Source organism: Mixophyes fleayi, chromosome 6 (genome assembly GCF_038048845.1).
Source record: "Mixophyes fleayi isolate aMixFle1 chromosome 6, aMixFle1.hap1, whole genome shotgun sequence".
NCBI lineage: Eukaryota > Metazoa > Chordata > Amphibia > Anura > Limnodynastidae > Mixophyes > Mixophyes fleayi.
In genome coordinates, this window is record NC_134407.1 from 53,794,051 (window position 1) to 53,817,130 (window position 23,080).

Below are 23,080 nucleotides of genomic sequence, written 5' to 3' on the forward strand. Positions count from 1 at the left end.
GTCTCACACATTGCATTCATTCATTCCAGGAAAAATCATTCTTTACTCGACAAAGTAAAATATAATACTGTATATTTATTGTTTATTCAATAAATGTCAAATTTAAATAATATCCATTACAAATTTTTCTAATCCCTCTACTTAATGTTTCGCTGTTCTAGGTAAAAGATTGTTTTTATTTTGTGCCATCCAATTGGCTGTGTGACACTGATGACCTGATGGATACAACCCCTTGGCCTAAGTGCTTAGTGGCCACACAGTTCTCAGGCCAAGTATTCAGATTGGTGTGTTTAGTGTCAGCTTTTATCCACACAATTCCAGCAGGATAATCATACTGCAAAAGTTACTGGTTGTCTATGTTTCTGGTGTCTACAAGCTTACCAGTAACTAGTACATGATACATTGGAAGTGCATGCTCCTGTAGATGATGGGTAAATGAATGCTATAGGTTAGGGGTGGCCAACCAGTCGGAAGCTAAGAGTCAAAAAATATCCATAGATATGGTGAAGAGCCAACTTTACCTTTTATATATGTGTGCATTACATATACACAGTACAAACATGCACATACATAATGCACACATTTACATTGACAACATAACATAATTTACAATGTCTTGCTAAGTGAAAATGAAGATATTCAACATTGCCAAAATGTTCAGAATAATAATCAGCTCAGCTCTTACCTTGCTGCTGTGTCCAGCGGAGGAGGGTTCAAAGGCTACTTACAGTCTCTCCACAGTACACGGTGCTTCTGCATCCACAATCGCTGTGGAGGGAACTGTTGAAGTTGGGATAAAAAAAGCCATAAATAGCCAAACCTCACCACGTGCCCCTTACATACACATCAGCTTCTCCACTTGCCATGAGCTCTACCTACATTCCCCATACATGCCATTCAGCCTCCCTACATGCCAATCAGCCTCCCCACTTGCCCCTACATGCCAATCAGCCCCCCTCACATGCCCCATACTTGCCAATCAACCCCTCTCACATGCCCCATACATCTCAATCAGCCTCACCACATGCCCCATACATACCAATCAGCCCCCTCACATGCTCCATACATGCCAATCAGCCTCACCACATGCCCCATAAATGTCAATCAGCCTCACCACATGCCTCATAAATGCCAATCAGCCCCCCTACATGCCAATCAGCCCCCTCACATGCCCCATACTTGCCAATAAGCCCCTCTCACATGCCCCAAACATGCCAATCAGCCTCACCACATGCCTCATAAATGCCAATCAGCCCCCCACATGCCAATCAGCCCCCCTCACATGCCCCATACATGCCAATCAGCCTCCCCACATGCCCCATACATGCCAATCAGCCCCCCTACATGCCAATCAGCCCCCCTCACATGCCCCATACTTGCCAATCAGCCTCACCACATGCCCCATAAATGCCAATCAGCCTCACCACATGCCTCATAAATGCCAATCAGCCCCCCTACATGCCAATCAGCCCCCCTCACATGCCCCATACTTGCCAATAAGCCCCTCTCACATGCCCTAAACATGCCAATCAGCCTCCCAACATGCCTCATACATGCCAATCAGCCCCCCTCACATGCCCCATACTTGCCAATAAGCCCCTCTCACATGCCCTAAACATGCCAATTAGCCTCCCCACATGCGTCATACATGCCAATCAACCCCCCTTCACATGCCCCATAAATGCCAATCACCCCCCCCTCACATTCCCCCTACAGCCCAATCAACCTCACCTCATGCCCCATACAAGCCAATCAGTCCCCCTTACATGCCCTGTACATGCCAATCAGCCCCCTCACATGCCCCATACACACTAATCAGCCTCACCACATGCTCCCTACATGCAATCATCCCCCCTCACATGCCCCATGCATGCCAATTAGTCCCCCTCACATGCCCCATACATGCTAATCAGCCTCATCACATGCCCCATACTTGCCAATTAGTCCCCCTCACATGCCTCATACATGCCAATCAGCATTACCACATGCCCCATATATGCCAATCAAATCTCCACACATGCCCCATACATACCAATTAGCCTCACCACATGCTATACTCTTTGGCTGTCAGCAGTGCTCCAGGTGCCGACGGCCACAGAGAAACACCCAGCTGGCCAAGAGCCTCAATTTCAAAGTCAAAGAGCTGCATGCGGCTCGAGAGCCGCTGATTGGCCACCCCTACCATAGGTCATATGCAAACAACTTTGATGATTTCAGAGCAGATGCAGAGGCATTAATCAGATAACAGTTTAGAAAAAATAGATCCATGGTAAAAGATCTGGCATACAGGATTGGAGTTTATTATCTGCAATGTCTGAGACTTAGGGGCAAATTTATCAAGCGGTGAGTTTCTGGCAGGATTGAAAAGTGGAGAAATGCCTATAGCAACCAATCAGATTCTAGCTGTCATTTTGTAGAATGTACTAAATAAATGATAACTAGAATCTGATTGGTTGCTATGGGCAATATCTTCACTTTTCAAACCCACCAGAAACTCGCAGTTTATTAAATATACCCTTTGGAGTCTTTTTAAGATAAGATATTTTTTGCACATAAAAATTACCTGAATTTCCTCATACTGACCCTAGAATTCAATTTCATTGTTTAGCAGTGCTCCTCCCTGTGACTATAAGGAGGAAGCACTTGATGTTCATGGTTGTGCATGTGCGATTATCACTATGAAGCAACATATTCCTTGTTTTGGGTTTTTGGAACTGTCTGGTTAATAGACTCCATATCAATATTACATATACTGAATGGGTAATTATATTTACTAGAGGTGAAATTCACTGAGGGGTATAGCTATATCTATATATGAAGGGCATTGCTCATCTATTGACAGGGGCATAACTAGCAGGCCTAGCAAAATATATTAGGGGGTAGAGGGGTGCCAAGGCAGATCTACTTACTTCTATGAGCATGTGCGGTGTCCAGTAAACGCCCTGTTTGGGATTTCAGTTCAACTGTGATAATCATACTGTTGATGCCTCTTTTCATTGCACAAACATTTTTACCTGTTAAGCCTTAATACTATACGCGTAAAGACACTGAAAACAATTTAAAGTTTTGTCAAAAGGTCAGTTTATTAAAACAAAGTATGGTGGTGGAGAAAGCCATTTGCAAGTCAGCTAACAATTAATAACCGAACCAAGCAGTGTATGGCCACACAGGATTAACCAATGGTCCCAGGATATACTGCTTTACAATTAGTCAGTTCTAAATCTGGCGTCTGGACTCACAATTATGTGCCCGCACAAAGCATGTCAAGGGATCCTCCACACCAAGGGACCAAGAGCCACATTACTTCGAAAGGGGAAGTGACCTGCGGCCAATCAGCGATAGCAGCGTACGTATTGGTCGCTGACTGCAAAAAGTTACCCACCAAGTGTATCTCGTCTGTGAAGAGGGATAAAAAGGTTAATAATACCATAGATTATCAAACACACTAAATTGTAAAAACCCATACATATCCTAAGGGAGGGAAGGAGGGAGGGAATTTGGCAGTCAAAAGATGCCCAGCAGCCATTGGGGCAAGAATATATAGGGCAGCTGAAGGCCCTCCCCTTGGATACTATTGGCTGGAGTATGCAAGAGAACTTAACCCCTAATAGGTAAGGGAATGGCGCTGGCACAAACACATGAGTTTAAGTGCATTTGGCTTATGGCCTCACTTGTCAATCTAGTTGTTAAGAATTTTCACATTGGAACAGAAACCCAGACTGAACTCTATTGTGTATGCTCAGGAGAAAAGAGGGGGGGTTGGTGTCATTCATTAACCCCCCCTCCCTTCCTAACAACTGGGTCATAAAGCATGAGGAAGGGCTGCTGTGGTGGTACTACAAAAATATAAATACACAAATCCAGTTCACAAAAATAAAATTCTTGGATTAACAATTGACCAATGCTGATTTATCTGGAGAAACTGCTTGTCCCCAACAAATAGACCCTAAAATTGTGGTAGTTACATCCCTGTTTATTGGTAACTTTCTTAAACAAGCTTTTCAATATGCAAACACACACCTGTATTTAAGGATTTAACTGTTGGTGCATCTGTCATTATATGACAAGTTGGACTGGTCACACTATAACAGGGAAACTGCGGCATGGGTTCCTCAAATTACAGTAGGCCTCAGTCTGAAGTTGATGATGATGACTGTCGTCTATAATGCAGCCGCATCATTATACTCTTAAATTGCATCTGGTTGTGCGTTAATGGTATCTTCATTATCATTATTATTAGAGATGAGCGCACTTGGATTTATGAAATCCGAGCCCACCCGAACGTTGCCGATCCAAGTCGGATCCGAGACAGATCCGGGTATTGGCGCCAAATGCAAATCTGAAACCGAGGCTCTGACTCATAATCCCGTTGTCGGATCTCGCGATACTCGGATCCTATAAATTCCCCGCTAGTCGCCGCCATCTTCACTCGGGCATTGATCAGGGTAGAGGGAGGGTGTGTTAGGTGGTCCTCTGTCCTGCTATATCTCGTGCTGTTCAGTTCAGTGCTGTGCTGTGCTGTGCTGTGCTCAGTCCAGTGGTGCTGTGTCCTGTGCTCTGTCCTTCTGAGGTCAGTGGTGCTGCTGGGTCCTGTGCTGTGTCCTGTTCAGTCCAGTGGTGCTGTGTCCTGTGTTTTGTGCTTCTAAGGGCATAGTTATTTCCCCAATATTCCCCTGTGTTTAAAAAAAATAAAAAAAAGTTATTTAAAAAAATACCAAAAACTAATTTAATTTTTTTTTAATTACCACAAAATTTCCACAACCAATCCTGCAGTATAAGCCCATTGGTACTGCAATATTACCAAGTTCACACATTCAGCAGTAAAAGTCCAGTGGTACTGCAATTGTCACTCACCGGACTGTGAGTGCTTCTTCCCGGACTATTAGGAACCGTGGACGTCCTCTATCCTGAGGGACTGCGCATGCGCAGCCCTTTCCAAACCTTCAGTGTATGTTCCTTTAACTTAATTGGCAGATCAGGCAACCTCCCTATATTAAGCACCTGTGGTCAACACCACGTTGCCTGATCTTGGAGTCTCATTCCCCATGAGTCTCTGAAGGTGTTCCTGTGTTTCCTTGTTTATTCAGCCCTGCTGATTCCTGTGGTTTCCAAACCACTTCTACCTCTGTGGTTTCCAAACCACTTCTGCTACTGTGGTTCCCATACCACTTCTACCATCTACTGTATCATCGTGACTGTGAGCTGATTCCTATCCGCTGCCTCCGTGCACTACAGTCTTCTAATCACTTCAACTCTACCATGTATCATTGGGACTGTTAGCTGATGCCTATCCGCTGCCTCCGTGCATTACAGGCTTCAACCACATCCACTCACCTGTTCATGATTGTGACTGCCAGCTGATTCCTATCCGCTGCCTCCGTGCGCTACAGTCTTCAACCTGCAACCCGTCTGTGTTTCATCGTGACTGTTTAGCTGATTCCTATCCGCTGCCTCTGTGCGCTTCAGTCTTCAGTCCTTGTCTACTCTACCGTGTTTCCTTGAGTCTGCTGCCACTATTGCTACCCGCTACTCTCCGTGATCATCTGTTCCAGTTCAACTCTGCTCCGGTGTCCCATCGTTACTGCACCTGCTGGTTGCTATTGGTTACCTCCGTGTTCCCGCAGAGACCCGCTGCTGTTACTTCTCAGCGCTACTCATCCATCTACTGCTGATCCGCTCTCCACGCCTTCCTGTGTTATCCTGCTGGCCTCCTGCCCTTCAGGTATCTCTGCACTCCTGTCTGACTGCCTTCTCCTGAACCACGGTATGCATACTTCCCATTGACTGTGCTGTGTATTGCATACCTTGCTGGACTGTGTTGGTTCTCCTCTGGAGTGTACTATCCGCTGAGTCTATTGCCATCATTGACTGTGTTGGTTCTCCTCTGGAGTGTACTATCTGCTGACTCTACTGCCATCATTGACTGTGTTATCTTATGCCGGATTACTTCAAGAGACTTTCTATATTGGCAGTGTTGTTCAGTCATTTATACATTTATATGGTGCATATTACTGTGGATCAAAGTCAAGGTGCCCGTGTATATATTGTGTTGCAGTCTCTCCCCGTGCACCTCCTCACATATATATTCAGTAGTACAACTTGCTAGTGGCAGACCACTGACTCCTGTTTACAGTTTCACCTGTTCCAGTATCCTCTCACATAGCAGTGGTACAACTTGCTAACGCAGACCACTGACTCCCCGGATACCTCCACTTGGATTCCATTCCTTCACTCAGACAGCGGTACAACTTGCTATCCGCAGACCGCTGACTCTCATCACCTCCTCGTTTCTGTTGGACATTCCTCCTCACTATAGCAGTGGTACAACTTGCTACCGCAGACCACTGACTACCTTCACGTGTCCTTTGTCCATACAGTTCCTCGTGTATTACTACCTCCATATTGCCAGTGCTGCTAGTCATAGACTTTCCTGAGCATCTCATCATCTGCTTTTCCTGTTCCGTGATCACCCTGCTACCAGAGTACCATATTACCACCTATACTGCTCTGGTAAGCCTATCACCTGGTGATCCCTGGGTAAAGACTCCTAGTGCCCGTGACAGTAAGATCAGGCCATGACAGACCCAGATACGGAACCTACTGCTAAAGAGATGCTGCAGCATCTGGTCAGCCGTGTGGAGCAACAGGATGCTCGCCAACAGCTGTTACTTCAATGTTACCAATCGTTAACCTCCCAAGGAACATCTGGACAGACTGTTACAGCTAGTATTGAAGCTCCTGTGCTTTCCTCCGTTTCCCCAGTGCCATCCCAGGTGTCTACAGCTCCTACGCTTCACCTGCCTACTCCGTCAAAATATGACGGGGACCCCAAAACTTGTAGAGGTTTCCTTAACCAATGTTCAGTCCATTTTGAACTCCAACCTCAAAATTTTTCTACCCATCGTTCCAGAGTGGCCTATCTTATCTCATTGTTTTCTGGACAAGCCCTGGCTTGGGCCTCCCCTCTGTGGGAAAGAAACGATCCAATTCTACAAGATAGTGCCAAATTCATTTCCACGTTCCGAAGTGTGTTCGATGAACCAGGTCGTGTGACCTCCGCTGCTTCCAGCATTCTTCGTTTGCGACAAGGCTCCCATACAGTAGGACAGTATGTCATTCAATTTAGGATCTTAGCCTCTGAACTTCAGTGGAACACTGAAGCATTAGTTGCCGCCTTCTGGCAGGGGCTCTCCGATAAAATTAAAGATGCACTGACTACCCAAGAGCTTCCTTCGTCACTAGAAGATTTGATCTCTCTTTGCCATCGTGTAGACATGAGATTTCGTGAAAGAGAATCTGAGAAAACAACTTCTGCTAAAGCACCTCTTCGTTTAAACCCTCAATTTCGTCCAGTTTCACCTTCTGTGATTCCCATGGAGATAGGACGTTCCAAATTATCTTTAGAAGAGAGGAAACGAAGAGTAAAGAATAGACTCTGTATCTATTGTGCTGATTCCACACATATGCTCAGTTCTTGCCCTAAGAAATCGGGAAATGCCAGGCCCTAACTAGTTCTGGAGAGGTGAAGTTAGGGTCCCTGGAGTCCTCTCCATTGTCTATGAAATCTAAAGTCTGCGCTTTCGATGTTACGATTTCCTTTGCTACCAAATCCTTTGAGTCACAGGCATTGATTGATTCCGGAGCAGCAGGAAATTTCATTTCTAAATCACTAGTGAATCAATGGTCCCTACCAGTGATCACTTTAAAAACACCCATTACTGTGACGGCTATAGATGGATCACGTCTCATCAATGGTCTCATCACCCAGAGTACGTCTCCAGTAACCCTTCAGATTGGTGTACTACACCATGAAGAAATTTCGTTTTTAATTCTTCCTGTTACGACAAGTCCGATTGTCTTAGGCCTTCCATGGCTTCAATGTCACTCTCCCCAGATTGACTGGCGCACCCCTCAAGTTACGTCTTGGGGGCCTGAATGTCACCATCGTTGTCTCTCCCAAGTTATTCCTCTTAAAGTACAGCAATCTTCCATCTCATCGTCCTCCCCGGGACTCCCTCCTCAGTATGCTTCATTTGCCGATGTGTTTGATAAAGCTCAGTCTGAACGTCTTCCTCCTCATCGTTCTTGGGATTGTCCGATCGACCTTCTACCTGGCAAGACTCCTCCCAGGGGTCGGGTCTATCCTCTCTCGTTACCTGAAACTCAAGCCACATCTGAGTACATACAGGAGAATCTCCAGCGTGGGTTCATTCGACCTTCCACCTCTCCCGCTGGAGCTGGGTTCTTCTTCGTCAAAAAGAAGGATGGATCATTACGCCCTTGTATAGATTTTCGTGGACTCAACGCCATTACTATCAAGAATCGGTATCCCATTCCGCTGATCACTGAGCTATTTGATCGCATCAAGGGAGCTCGGATATTTACTAAGTTGGATCTTCGTGGTGCCTACAATTTAATTAGAATCCGTTCCGGTGACGAATGGAAGACCGCGTTTAACACCAGAGATGGGCATTACGAATATTTAGTAATGCCCTTCGGGCTGTGTAATGCCCCCGCTGTTTTCCAGGGTTTCATCAATGAGATCTTTCGGGACTTATTATATGTATGTGTCGTTGTCTACCTGGACGACATATTGATCTTCTCACAGGACCTGCCTTCTCATCACCAACATGTGGCAGAGGTCCTCTCCAGACTACGGAAAAACTCATTGTTCTGTAAATTGGAAAAATGTTCATTCGAGTTACCCCAGATTCCATTCTTGGGGTATATAGTTTCCGGAGTTGGCCTGAAGATGGATCCAGACAAAGTAAATGCTGTACTACATTGGCCTCAGCCAACTACTCTTCGTGCCATCCAGCGTTTTTTAGGTTTTGCCAATTACTATAGACGCTTCATTCAAGACTTCTCATCCATTGCATCTCCCATTGTGGCCTTAACTCGGAAAGGGGCTAATACTAAGCAATGGTCATCTGAGGCTCTCCAAGCCTTTCAAATCCTCAAAGAGTCCTTCTCGTCTGCTCCCATTCTGCGACAACCTGATGTGACACTCCCCTTCTTCCTAGAAGTAGATGCCTCTAATGTGGGCTTAGGAGCTATTCTCTCCCAACGCTCGGAGCAACAAAAATTACATCCTTGTGCCTTCTACTCTCGGGGTCTTCTGCCCGCAGAGAAAAACTATACTATCGGGGACAAGGAGTTGCTGGCCATCAAAGCTGCATTAGAGGAATGGAGATACTTGTTGGAAGGAGCTCGCCATCCTGTGACGATCTTCACGGATCATAAGAACTTGTCATATTTGCAATCTGCTCAATGCTTGAACCCTCGTCAAGCAAGATGGTCTCTTTTCTTTTCCCGTTTTGAATTAATTATAACCTTCAAACCAGCTGCTAAGAACAAGAAAGCTGACGCTCTATCTCGAGCTTTTGTGACGTCCTCTGATGTAGAAGAGGTTCCCAACCATGCTATTCTAGACCCCAAATGTATTTCTCTGGCTGCGTCATCCACCAAAATGCTACCATTTGGGAAGACCCTCGTGCCTCCTACTCTGAGGAGGAAAATCCTTTCGTGGTTCCATGCCTCTCGTTTTTCTGGACACGCCGGTGAACATAAGACCTTTGAGATTCTCTCTCGTAGTTACTGGTGGCCTTCAATGAGGAGAGACGTCAAAGAGTTTATTGCTTCCTGTGATTTATGTTCTCAGTTCAAATCCTCCCGCAGAACTCCAGCAGGGTTGCTGCGACCACTACCCATTCCGTCCAAGCCTTGGACCCATATTAGTATGGATTTCGTTACTGATTTGCCACCAAGTAAGAATCACAATACTATTTGGGTAGTGGTAGACAGATTTTCGAAGATGGCTCATTTCGTCCCTCTGTCCGGTTTACCTTCCTCGTCTACTCTGGCTGAACATTTCATTAAAGAAATCTTCCGCATCCATGGATGTCCGTCTGAGATTGTGTCAGATAGAGGAGTACAATTCGTTTCCAGATTCTGGCGGGCCCTTTGTAAAACCTTGGGCATACGATTAGCACTCTCATCGTCTTACCATCCGCAATCTAACGGACAAACGGAACGAGTCAATCAAGATCTTGAGACTTTTATTAGGATGTTCTCTTCAGCCAACCAAGACAACTGGGTAGAATTGCTCCCTTGGGCTGAATTCGCCCATAACAACATGTACCATGAGTCATCATCCAAAACTCCATTCTTTGTGGTCTACGGTCACCATCCGTCTTTTCCGGAATTTCCTGCCCTCCCGCCCACCCAAGTTCCTGCTGTGGAGACTGCTTGTCAGACCTTCAAAAATATCTGGTCTCAGGTCAAAACCTGTTTAAAGAAGACATCTAACAAATATAAGTCTTTCGCAGATAAGAAGAGGCGGGCTATTCCACCACTAAAAATTGGAGATCGTGTCTGGTTATCTACCAAAAATATTCGTTTGAAGGTTCCATCTATGAAATTCGCCCCTCGTTTTATTGGTCCATATAGGATCATTCAAGTTATCAATCCAGTATGTGTTAAACTTCTTCTTCCTAAGAATCTTCGGATTTCCAATGCCTTCCATGTGTCCTTACTCAAACCTCTTATTATCAATCGTTTCTCGACTCCTCCCTCAGCACCGCAGCCAGTTCAAGTTCATCAGGAGGAGGATTTCGAGATTACTGAGGTATTGGATGCAAAAATTTCGCGAGGAGTCCTCCGTTTCCTCGTTCATTGGAAGGGCTTTGGTCCTGAAGAGCGTTCATGGATCAAAGCTGAAGATCTTAATGCTCCTGCCCTTCTGAAGAAGTTTTATTCCAAAAATCCGGACAAGCCCGGTTCCAGGCGTTCTGTGCCCACCTTTAAAAGGGGGGGTACTGTCACTCACCGGACTGTGAGTGCTTCTTCCCGGACTATTAGGAACCGTGGACGTCCTCTATCCTGAGGGACTGCGCATGCGCAGCCCTTTCCAAACCTTCAGTGTATGTTCCTTTAACTTAATTGGCAGATCAGGCAACCTCCCTATATTAAGCACCTGTGGTCAACACCACGTTGCCTGATCTTGGAGTCTCATTCCCCATGAGTCTCTGAAGGTGTTCCTGTGTTTCCTTGTTTATTCAGCCCTGCTGATTCCTGTGGTTTCCAAACCACTTCTACCTCTGTGGTTTCCAAACCACTTCTGCTACTGTGGTTCCCATACCACTTCTACCATCTACTGTATCATCGTGACTGTGAGCTGATTCCTATCCGCTGCCTCCGTGCACTACAGTCTTCTAATCACTTCAACTCTACCATGTATCATTGGGACTGTTAGCTGATGCCTATCCGCTGCCTCCGTGCATTACAGGCTTCAACCACATCCACTCACCTGTTCATGATTGTGACTGCCAGCTGATTCCTATCCGCTGCCTCCGTGCGCTACAGTCTTCAACCTGCAACCCGTCTGTGTTTCATCGTGACTGTTTAGCTGATTCCTATCCGCTGCCTCTGTGCGCTTCAGTCTTCAGTCCTTGTCTACTCTACCGTGTTTCCTTGAGTCTGCTGCCACTATTGCTACCCGCTACTCTCCGTGATCATCTGTTCCAGTTCAACTCTGCTCCGGTGTCCCATCGTTACTGCACCTGCTGGTTGCTATTGGTTACCTCCGTGTTCCCGCAGAGACCCGCTGCTGTTACTTCTCAGCGCTACTCATCCATCTACTGCTGATCCGCTCTCCACGCCTTCCTGTGTTATCCTGCTGGCCTCCTGCCCTTCAGGTATCTCTGCACTCCTGTCTGACTGCCTTCTCCTGAACCACGGTATGCATACTTCCCATTGACTGTGCTGTGTATTGCATACCTTGCTGGACTGTGTTGGTTCTCCTCTGGAGTGTACTATCCGCTGAGTCTATTGCCATCATTGACTGTGTTGGTTCTCCTCTGGAGTGTACTATCTGCTGACTCTACTGCCATCATTGACTGTGTTATCTTATGCCGGATTACTTCAAGAGACGTTCTATATTGGCAGTGTTGTTCAGTCATTTATACATTTATATGGTGCATATTACTGTGGATCAAAGTCAAGGTGCCCGTGTATATATTGTGTTGCAGTCTCTCCCCGTGCACCTCCTCACATATATATTCAGTAGTACAACTTGCTAGTGGCAGACCACTGACTCCTGTTTACAGTTTCACCTGTTCCAGTATCCTCTCACATAGCAGTGGTACAACTTGCTAACGCAGACCACTGACTCCCCGGATACCTCCACTTGGATTCCATTCCTTCACTCAGACAGCGGTACAACTTGCTATCCGCAGACCGCTGACTCTCATCACCTCCTCGTTTCTGTTGGACATTCCTCCTCACTATAGCAGTGGTACAACTTGCTACCGCAGACCACTGACTACCTTCACGTGTCCTTTGTCCATACAGTTCCTCGTGTATTACTACCTCCATATTGCCAGTGCTGCTAGTCATAGACTTTCCTGAGCATCTCATCATCTGCTTTTCCTGTTCCGTGATCACCCTGCTACCAGAGTACCATATTACCACCTATACTGCTCTGGTAAGCCTATCACCTGGTGATCCCTGGGTAAAGACTCCTAGTGCCCGTGACAGCAATATTACAAAGTTCACATATTCTGCAGTATCAGTCCAGTGGTGCTGTGCCCTGTGCTCTGTCCTGCTGAGTTCCGTAGTGCTGCTGGGTTCTGTGCTGTGTCCTATTCAGTCCAGTGGTGCTGTGTCCTGTGCTCTGTGCTTCTAAGGGCATAGTTATTTCCCCATTATTCCCAAGTTTTTAAAAAATAAAAAAAAAGTTATAAAAAATATTAAAATAAATTTTTTTTAAAAAAAAAGTAATTATAACCAAATTTGCAAAACCAATCCAGCAGTATAAGTCCATTGGTACTGCAATATTACCAAGTTCACACATTCTACAGTATCTTGTGCTACATATAATGGAGACCAAAAATTTGGAGGATAAAGTAGGGAAAGATCAAGACCCACTTCCTCCTAATGCTGAAGCTGCTGCCACTATTCATGACATAGACGATGAAATGCCATCAACGTCGTCTTCCAAGCCCGATGCCCAATCTCGTAGTACCGGGCATGTAAAATCCAAAAAGCCCAAGTTAAGAAAAAGTAGCAAAAAGAGAAACTTAAAATCATCTGAGGAGAAACGTAAATATGCCATTTACGACACGGAGTGGCAAGGAACGACTTAGGCCCTGGCCCGTGTTCATGACTAGTGGTTCAGCTTCACCCACGGATCTTATCCCTCCTCCTCCCCCCCCCCCCCCTACAAAAAATTGAAGAGAGTTATGCTGTCAGCAACAAAACAGCAAACAACTCTGCCTTCTAAAGAGAAATTATCACAAATCCTCAAGGCGAGTCCAAGGGTGTTGGTGGTTGTCAAGCCTGACCTTCCCATCACTGTACGGGAAGAGGTGACTCCATCCAGCATTTGCAGCACGCCCTCTGCATATGCTGGAAGGATCACCCACAGTCCAATTACAGATTTGGCTAATGAAGGTGTGAATGTTGTACACCGGGAGGAGGATATTGATGTAGCTGGCGCTGAGGAGGATGTTGATGATTATGATGCAGACAGATACCAAATTGCCTTTCTCAATTTCTATTTATATTCTAGATTATATAACGGCTGAATAGTTTTCTGTTTTACTCCTAGTGGAGAGGGGATCTGATGCAGACAGATACCAAACTGCCTTTGTCCATTTCTTTGTATATTTGAATTTCTAGCTCTACAGTCTATGCAGGCTGCTTTATTTATATTCAACTACAAGTGTAGGGCGGGGGGGGGGGGGGCATAGATAGCCACCAAAGTAACGTGGTCCATTTAATTACACTTTCTAGCTCCACAGTCTGTGCAGCCTGCTTTTTTTATCTTCAAAGTATTTATATTTACAAGCCTTGCAATCTAAATTAACTAGAGGTAGTGACATAGTAGAACTCCAAAAGGCAGTTTGGAAGCCCCTGTACAAACTGGCTCTATTTTTTAACTGCGTTGTCCCCCCTCCAGTGTGTACTCGGAAAGAGTTTTTAGTGCAGCTGGGAACCTGGTCAGTGAGTGGCGAAGGAGGTTGCTTCCTCACAACGTTGAAAAAATGATGTTTATAAAAATGAATAATCAATTCCTCAATGAAATACAGCACTGCCCTTCAGACAGTACAGAGGGACCTGTGGTTGTGGAGTCCAGCGGGGACGAATTGATAATGTATGAGGAGGAGGAAGTACACACTGTAGGGGGAGAGGAATCAGAGGTTGAGGATGAGGACGACATCTTTCCTCAGTAGAGCCTGTTTAGTTTGTACACGGAGAGATGAATTGTTTTATTGGTGTGGGGGCCCAAACAAACCAATCATTTCAGCCAAAGTTGTTTGGTAGGCCCTGTCGCTGAAATGATTGGTTTGTTAAAGTGTGCATGTCCTATTTCAACAACATAAGGGTGGGTGGGAGGGCCCAAGGACAATTCCATCTTGGAACTTTTTTTTTGCATAATATGACCAATCAACAGTCGTTTGCCATGTTCAAAAAGTAAAACCAAATTTAAACAAATGCAGGAAATTAAACCAAAAGTAAAATGCCCTGTCATAATTTAAAACAAGAGGGATTGACGTGCTCTAGAACTACTGTATTGTTGTTTATATTTTATAAACACTACACTTGAAAGCTTGAGTCTTTCAATGAAAAAGTAACTCTCCATTGCACGAATATTTGCAACAGGGACAATTGTAGGGTTAAGAAAGTCAACTAATAACACTTCGACGCTGTCTGTCTTTATAAACACTACACTTGGAAGTTGGAGGAGGTATTGTGGCCCCGGCACCAAATTTACTACCGGGGCCACTCCACTGTGCAGTCCATATTTAGGTGTATCAGATATTAAACAACGGTGACAGTTGATGCTCAATTTTTTAATTATATTGTTGGCGCTGTAAAAAATTGTGTTCCGGGCACACCACACTACGCAGTCCATACCCTTTTTTGGTGAAATTCTGACCAGTGGAGGGTTTTTTAATTATATTGTGGCCTCGGTACCAAATTTTGTACCGGGGCCACCACACTACGCAGTCAAGATAGATAGATGCGTATCATAGATAAAGTACATTCAGTGTTGTGGGGCAAATTGAAAAATATTCAAAATGCACTGACATTATCAAAAACAAGAGGTTTTCACACGCTGAAACTCCAACATGTATATGATGGAGCGGATGGAGGAGCAGCCGTATGTGCAGTGTAATTCAGACCTGTTGAAGGTTTTTTATATATTTTATTGTGGTGCCCAGTGCCCACTACTCTACGCAGTCCAGATACTACTTTTGGGTGTAATTCAGACCTGTTGAAGGTTTTCTATATATTTTTTATAGCAGTGCCCAGTGCCCACTACTCTACGCAGTCCAGATACTACTTTTGGATGTAATTCAGACCTGTTGAAGGTTTTCTATATATTTTTTATTGTGGTGCCCAGTGCCCACTACTCTACGCAGTCCAGATACTATTTTTGGGTGTAATTCAGACCTGTTGAAGGTTTTCTATATATTTTTTATAGCAGTGCCCAGTGCCCACTACTCTACGCAGTCCAGATACTACTTTTGGGTGTAATTCAGACCTGTTGAAGGTTTTCTATATATTTTTTATTGTGGTGCCCAGTGCCCACTACTCTACGCAGTCCAGATACTATTTTTGGGTGTAATTCTGACCTGTTGAAGGTTTTCTATATATTATATTGTGGTGGCCAGTGGCCAGTCCTCTACGCAGTCCAGATACTATTTTTGGGTGTAATGCAGACCTGTTGAAGGTTTTCTATATATTTTTTATTGTGGTGCCCAGTGCCCACTACTCTACGCAGTCCAGATACTATTTTTGGGTGTAATTCTGACCTGTTGAAGGTTTTCTATATATTATATTGTGGTGGCCAGTGGCCAGTCCTCTATGTAGTCCAGATACTATTTTTGGGTGTAATGCAGACCTGTTGAAGGTTTTCTATATATTATATTGTGGTGGCCAGTGGCCAGTCCTCTATGCAGTCCAGATACTATTTTTGGGTGTAATTCTGACCTGTTGAAGGTTTTCTATATATTATATTGTGGTGGCCAGTGGCCAGTCCTCTACGCAGTCCAGATACTATTTTTGGGTGTAATTCAGACCAGTTGATGGGTTTTTAATTGTATTGTGGGGAACATTCCTCTACGCAGTCCAGAAAGATACCTCGTTGCAACGTTTTGTACTAAAAAAAAAAAATTATTGTGAGGTGTTAGGTGTTCAGAATAGCCTTTAAATTTGTGGAAATTATTGTTATTGAATGTTATTGAGGTTAATAATAGCGTAGGAGTGAAAATAAGCCCAAAAACTTGATTTTAACACTTTTTAGTTTTTTTTCAAAAAAAATCCGAATCCAAAACCTTAAATCCGAACCAAAACGTTTCGCAGGTGTTTTGCAAAACAAATTCGAACCCAAAACATCGAGAAAATCCGGATCCAAAACACCAAACACGAGACCTCAAAAGTTGCCGGTGCACATCCCTAATTATTATCTTTTATTTATAAAGTGCCAACATATTATGCAGTACTGTACATTTAGGAGATGACGATGCTAATAAATGACTTATAGTGACGTGAAACAGAAGGTGACGATGGTCCTGCTAAAATTAGCTTCCAATCTAAGAGGTTTGGGGAACACTTGATAAATAAGAGAGTGGAATTACAATTGTAGCTGGTGGTGAGGACAGTGTGTGCAGCTAAAGTAAGACAAAAGCATTATCAAAAGAAACAAAAACCAAGGTTCAGGCGCTAGATGCAATGGATATGTACATGGAGAAAAATATCCCCTAATGAAATAAAAGCAAAAAAATCGCCATATCCATCCAGACCTTTAAATACCGGTTAATTAGCTGTCTCTAACGGTCAGCACGGTATTGTCACTGTCAGGTCCATATAGTATATAAATAGCTGTACAGAACCTTATAGCAGTGATGGCTAACCTGTGACACTCCAGGTGTTGTGAAACTACAAGCCCCAGCATGCTTTGCCAGTAGATAACTAGCCGATAGCTGGCAGAGCATGCTGGGACTTGTAGTTTCACAACACCTGGAGTGTCACAGGTTAGCCATCACTGCCTTATAGCATCGGTGTCCACGTTTTTATTATAATTGTGCCCAGTCACTTCAGCACAGGAATATAGGAATAAGTTAACATCTACTGTTAGCTCTTTCTATAACAAAAACTTTATTATCAGCCACCAATAATAAAGCAGACATTTTTGTGCAGCAACTGGTGGTGTGGTACGGTTGGTATGTGGAGAAATAGTGGAAGACGCGAAATATGAATTAGTCACTGTAGAAATCTTAAAACAGCAGGACTCCCCATAATTCGGGAACCTCCCAGAAATTCCGGGAGATTAGGCAAGTATGTCTTAATCTCCTTCCACTGCTGGCTCTAGAGGAGGATCTTGCTTTTGTGCTGCACAGGTCAGGGCTGTTTTAACAGCTTTATAGGCCTCCAGGGCAAAGAAGTGCACTGGGGCCCTACAAGTACTAATTGTACAGTACAATTTGTATGTGTACGTTGTTTTCGTCAAGGTCAAGATATGTATTCGCAACAGCAAGATCGCATGTGCATATAACAGCTGATACTGAGGTGATTAGTCCATCTAAACGTTGTACTAAAGAGGTTTTGAAGGTTCAGAATAAATCTCCCAGAATAATATACTTAAAAGTTGGCAAGCCTATGGGGCCCCAATGCTTGTGGGGGCCGCAGGGAAACTGCCCAGCATGCCCATGCGTTAAGATGGCCCTGGCACAGGTACTATTGTGGTTATAAGCCAGCTTGGATTCACTGTATACCTGCTGTTTTCTTTTGTGTCATGCTCACTGCTGAAGAGCCAGGACTCTCATTCCTCATGCTTAGGGGCAGCAGAGGAGGCAGCGGAAAGGAGGAGCAGAGATGATAACAGCAATGACAGTTAAACTCTTTAGGTTCAGTAGATGAACTGAGAAGGTATTCAGTAGATCTTCTAAACAACCCTGTCCTTGGTGTGATTACACTACTTGGCACTACCATGAAATGTCCCTTTGACTTCACATATTTTAAGTTTTATATTGGTGGGAAGATGGTTACGGAAGAGGCACAAAGCTGATCTGAAGTTCAGCCATCACTAATTCCCATCTTCATGTGGCCACATTCTTAGACACTATTTTGAGTTGTTTGATTCACGATAAATACACCAGTAAGACCCCAATTTTGCAGCACCTATTTTACATGTCTGTTCGAGCAACTAAACTGGGCATAAATTAGGTCCTGTGTTTGTTCACATAATAAATTTAGCCACAATATTCAAAGATCTATCCAAATGTAACGCTGCTAATTAAAACATAACAAATAAGTATTCGTTTCACACATATTTAAAATTGATAATTATCAGTATATATGTTGCAACCCCTGGTTTTCCAGGTTTGATAAAGAAGTAGTAGACACAGCTCACTTAGTCTAACAATGCTTTGTAACAATAGTTTCAAGCGATCTATTTCTTGTCCACCAGGGGGCAGAGCAAGCCTGAGAAATACATATCAATACACCCTAAAATGCTGAAATACAATTCATATGCTCAAATGTGTTACAAATAAATGTTAATACCAGTATAATGAGACAAAAAAGAATGTACCAACCAGCATCCAAACACACATCCATAAATTAATGTAAGAGTACTCTTGCCGAAAAACAAAGATTATATTTCAAAGAGACCTTTTGGATGCTACAGTTCTTCCTATTTTGTACTGCTGTGTGTCATGTTAAATACTAATTCCAGTGAGAATCTTGTCTGTACTGAACAGGGCCAGACTGGGACTAAAAATCAGCCCTGGCATTTAAAGTACACAGGCCCACCTCAGTTCCAGGAGGAAAGAAACTCTCTGCCGCCACGCGGCGGAGGCGTCGAAATGGGCGTTACCACATTGTGTTGTGGGTGTGGCCAATATGGGGCACTGATACATACATTATAATAAAACATTACATTTATCACGCCCTCCCAGCCACATCATGCCATTCCCCCAGACATATTCAATTGATAGCCCTAAACCACCCCAGTATTAAATTAAAGGTTCCTTCATCTCACCTTAAATAATTAGCCCTCACCTACACGCCACCATTAAATAGCCTACCTCCCACACTATATTAAGATCCTCCCTTACCTCACATATTATATTAAAATACTGCTCGCACACAAACACGCACGCTATATTAAAATATTGCACACACGCTATATTAAAATACTGCGCGTGCACACACACACGCACACTATATTAAAATACTGCGGAGACACACACACACACACACACACACACCCCTTTGTTGGTGGGTGGAGCAGGGTAATAAAACAAAAAAAGATATATTCACCTGATCGCGGCGCCGGCGTCCCTCCTCCTCCTTCCTCTCTGCTCTCTTTACACTGAATGACGTCATCAAGTCACGCCTGACATTTAGTGAGGAGCAGCGCAGAGAGGACCAAGAAAGAAGCAAGAAGACAGAAGAGAAGAAAGAAGCTGATAGAATGGTAAGTAAAAAAGGGAATAAAGCAGAAAAGCACACTATGAGGAAAAAGAGGGGGAGAGAGGCACAGTAAGGAAAAAGGGGGGGAGAGGCACAGTATGAGAAAAAAGGGGCGAGGTACAGCGTGAGAAAAAAATGGAGAGAGGCACAGTATGAGAAAAAAGGGGGGAGAGATTCACAGTATGTGTTAAAAGTGGGGAGAGAGGCACAGTATGAGGAAAAAGGGGGGGGAGAGAGGCACAATAGTGGGGACTTAATTTAATGGGGTGGTTTGGGTGCTACTGAATATGGGGGTGAGTTTGGGGAGAATGAGGTCTCTTTATTAAAAGTGCCTATGAATTATTTAATGGCAGTGACGGTTGCGGGAAATAGGTATATTTCTGAAATGTGAATACAATTATTTTAATGTTGGAGCTGGAGGAAGGCCTAATTATTCATTGTGGGTGGTATTGATTTAATGCCGGGGCTGGCTGTAATTTTCTAAATGTACCCATTTTGTTTTCCAAATAGGGCTCCCAGCATTCCAGGATCCATCCAGACAGGCCGCAACTAAAGAAACCTGCAGCACAGGTGGTGAAAGTGAGAAGAACAGGTAGGAGAGAGCAGCAGAGTCTGTGAAATGTTGTGATTCTAGTGGGACAATCCCAATTTTTGGTGACTATTCAATGGTGTACACAACAATGCAGGTTTTTTGTATGTAGGAGGGTGGCCTGGCCACGCCCAATGATAGATAGCCACGCCCTCAATTGTATGAACACACCCATTACCAATTCTCAACTATAAGGGGGCCCCATGAAGTTGTTGTACCGAGGCCCTGAATTCCTCTTGGCAGCCCTGGATACAATTGAGTGTCATACAGATTGGTAGCATGCAGGCTACAAATAGCAAGGGAAATAGGATAGAGCACTATGGAATGCCACATGACAGAGTCATTGGTGTAGAGGAGTATACTCCTGAAGATACTCTCTGTGACCTGCCAGCGACACTGATTTGAACCAGCTAAGGACTGTGCCATCCAGTACACAGAAAGTCCTCAGATGTTTTATTAGACTCCCATGATCCACATTAGCAAATGTTGCAGAGAGGTCCAGGAGGATTACTACTGAACAATCGCTTGCCATCAGCATATCATTAAACACACAAACCAGTGTCATTTCAGTATACAGTCTGTAGTTTCCCGACTAGAATGGATAATAAATATTGTAGGTTGACAGACAGGTTTATTGTAGAGATGTTCACTGATCCCCGTGTTCTGGTTTTGGTTCTGGTTTTCGATCTGGATTAACTCCGTGTTTTGGTTTTGGTTCTGGTTTTGGCAAAACCGTTCTTGCGTGTTTTGGTTTTGGATCCTGATTTTTTATAAAATCCCTATTTTTTTTCTGCTAAAATCACATATTTTTGCTTTTTTCCCCCCACATTTTTATTAACCTCAATAACACGAATTTCAAGTCATTTGCAGTCAATTTTGACCACTTCACAGGTCACAATATTATTTTCATACACTTTCAAACAAAGACTGCTGATTTAGAAGACCAAGCCTGCCAGACCTATTATTTGTATCTCAGCAATGACAATTAGCAATGGAGCAATGGAGCTCTCCTCTTTGTGTGTTACCTATATAACACAGTACAATGTGACTGTAGATTTACACCAAGACTGCCAGCCCTAATATTTGTATTTAAGCAATAACAATTAGCAATGGAGCTCTCCTATTTGTGTGTTACCTATATAACACAGTACAATGTGACTGCAGATTTACACCAAGCCCGCCAGACTTTTTAATTCTATTTCAGCAATGACAATTAGCAATGGAGCAATGGAGCTCTCCTGAATGTCACTGGAGATTTTGAAGAACACTGCTCTTTCTTTTCTACCTATGACGCTGCCCAACTGCTCTAGAGACTGCCAAGAACTGTGCTACCCCTTCTGTGTCCCTCTGTAAAATAGCACTGGATCGCGGTACTTATGGAATCCAAAACTCATGAGATCCGACGACGTAACATTGACGTTTTGCCTCGTTTTCAAATCCGAGGGCTCGGATCTGCTAAGTTCGGGTGTGTTCGGTTCTCGGGGAACCGAGCCTGAGCATCTCTAGTTTATTGTTGGTCTACCACCACTTTTTTATTAACATGCCTTAGAATTGTAAGGTTTGATATCGGTCTGTATTTAGTCACACAGTCTGAGAAGGTTTTTTTCAAGAGATGTGGCAACTGCTTCCTTTAGTGGTTTAGGAGAAATGCCTGCCTGCAAAGAGTATTGTACTATTTTGACAATACTGGACCGATTACATCAATACACACTATTAGAAGGTTTTTAGGGGCTGGGTTCAGATCACAGGGGGTGGGATGCAGCCTTAGTTTAATTTCAGCAATGTCTTCTACATCCAGCTGGTCAAAGTAAGTCCAAGGGGCTAGGATGCCACATTCCCAAGCTTGGAACCTGGGCACTAGCTTGACGGCACTGTTGGGATTCCAGCCTGGATGGGGGAAACCTTAGCCGCAAAGAAGATTGCAAACTCATTGCTCCTTGACTGAGAGAGGTATGTATCAGGCTGCAGACATGCTGGTCTGTAAAGCCGCTCCTCTGTATGGAATACCTGAGCTGGTCTGTTGCTTGCTGCCATAATTTCACTTGGCAGGAACTCTGACTTCCTACGGGTGATTGTGGATTGGTATTCATCAGTGTGTTTCAATAGCTTTAACTTGTCCTCTACCATACAAGGCTTTTGCCATCGTCTTTCAAGGCTGCGAACATGGAAACTGAGGAACTAGGGATGTACCCAGAGTAATAAGGCCCCTCAGAAGAATATAACAAGGAGGGAAGGGAGCTTATCTACACCCCAGGCATACATTACCATTAAACACTAATAGCCAATTACAGGGAGTTACAAAAATGTTTTGGGCATTATTAGGGGTATCTTTTCTGCAACGTTCGTTTTTCTGATTTTTTTGTATGTAAGCGCAATTGTGTATTTAGGTAAGAGCATAATTTTAATATGTTTAATATTGATGCTGACTACCCTAACAACACTTACCATAACATGATGACTCCGAAGGGCTCCTTCGACTTGAACCAATCATGAAGAAGTAATAAGTAGTTTACAAAGCATTCTACATTGTCCATAGGCGCATACTTACATTATACCATTAAGAGCACCGATAATCCCATCGCCATGGTGAATGACGTCATGAAGAATAGCCGGCTTATTATTTCTTCGTGATTGGTTCAAGTTGTTTTCAACTAGGGATGTGCACCGGCGACTTTTGAGGTCTCGTGTTTTGTGTTTTGGATCCGGATTTTCGTTATTTTTGAGGTTCGGATTTGTCTCGCAAAACACTTGACGAAAGGTCTCGGTTCGGATTTAAGGTATTGGATTCGGATTTTTTTTGAAAAAAACATAAAAAGTTTAAAAATCAAGTTTTTGGGCTTATTTTCACTCCTAGGCTATTATTAACCTCAATAACATTCAATAACAAGCATTTCCACTAATTTACAGTGTATTCTGAACACCTCACAATATAGTTATTAGTCCAAAACGTTGCAAAAAGGTATCTTTCTGGACTGCGTAGAGGAGTGGGTCACCACAATATCTTAA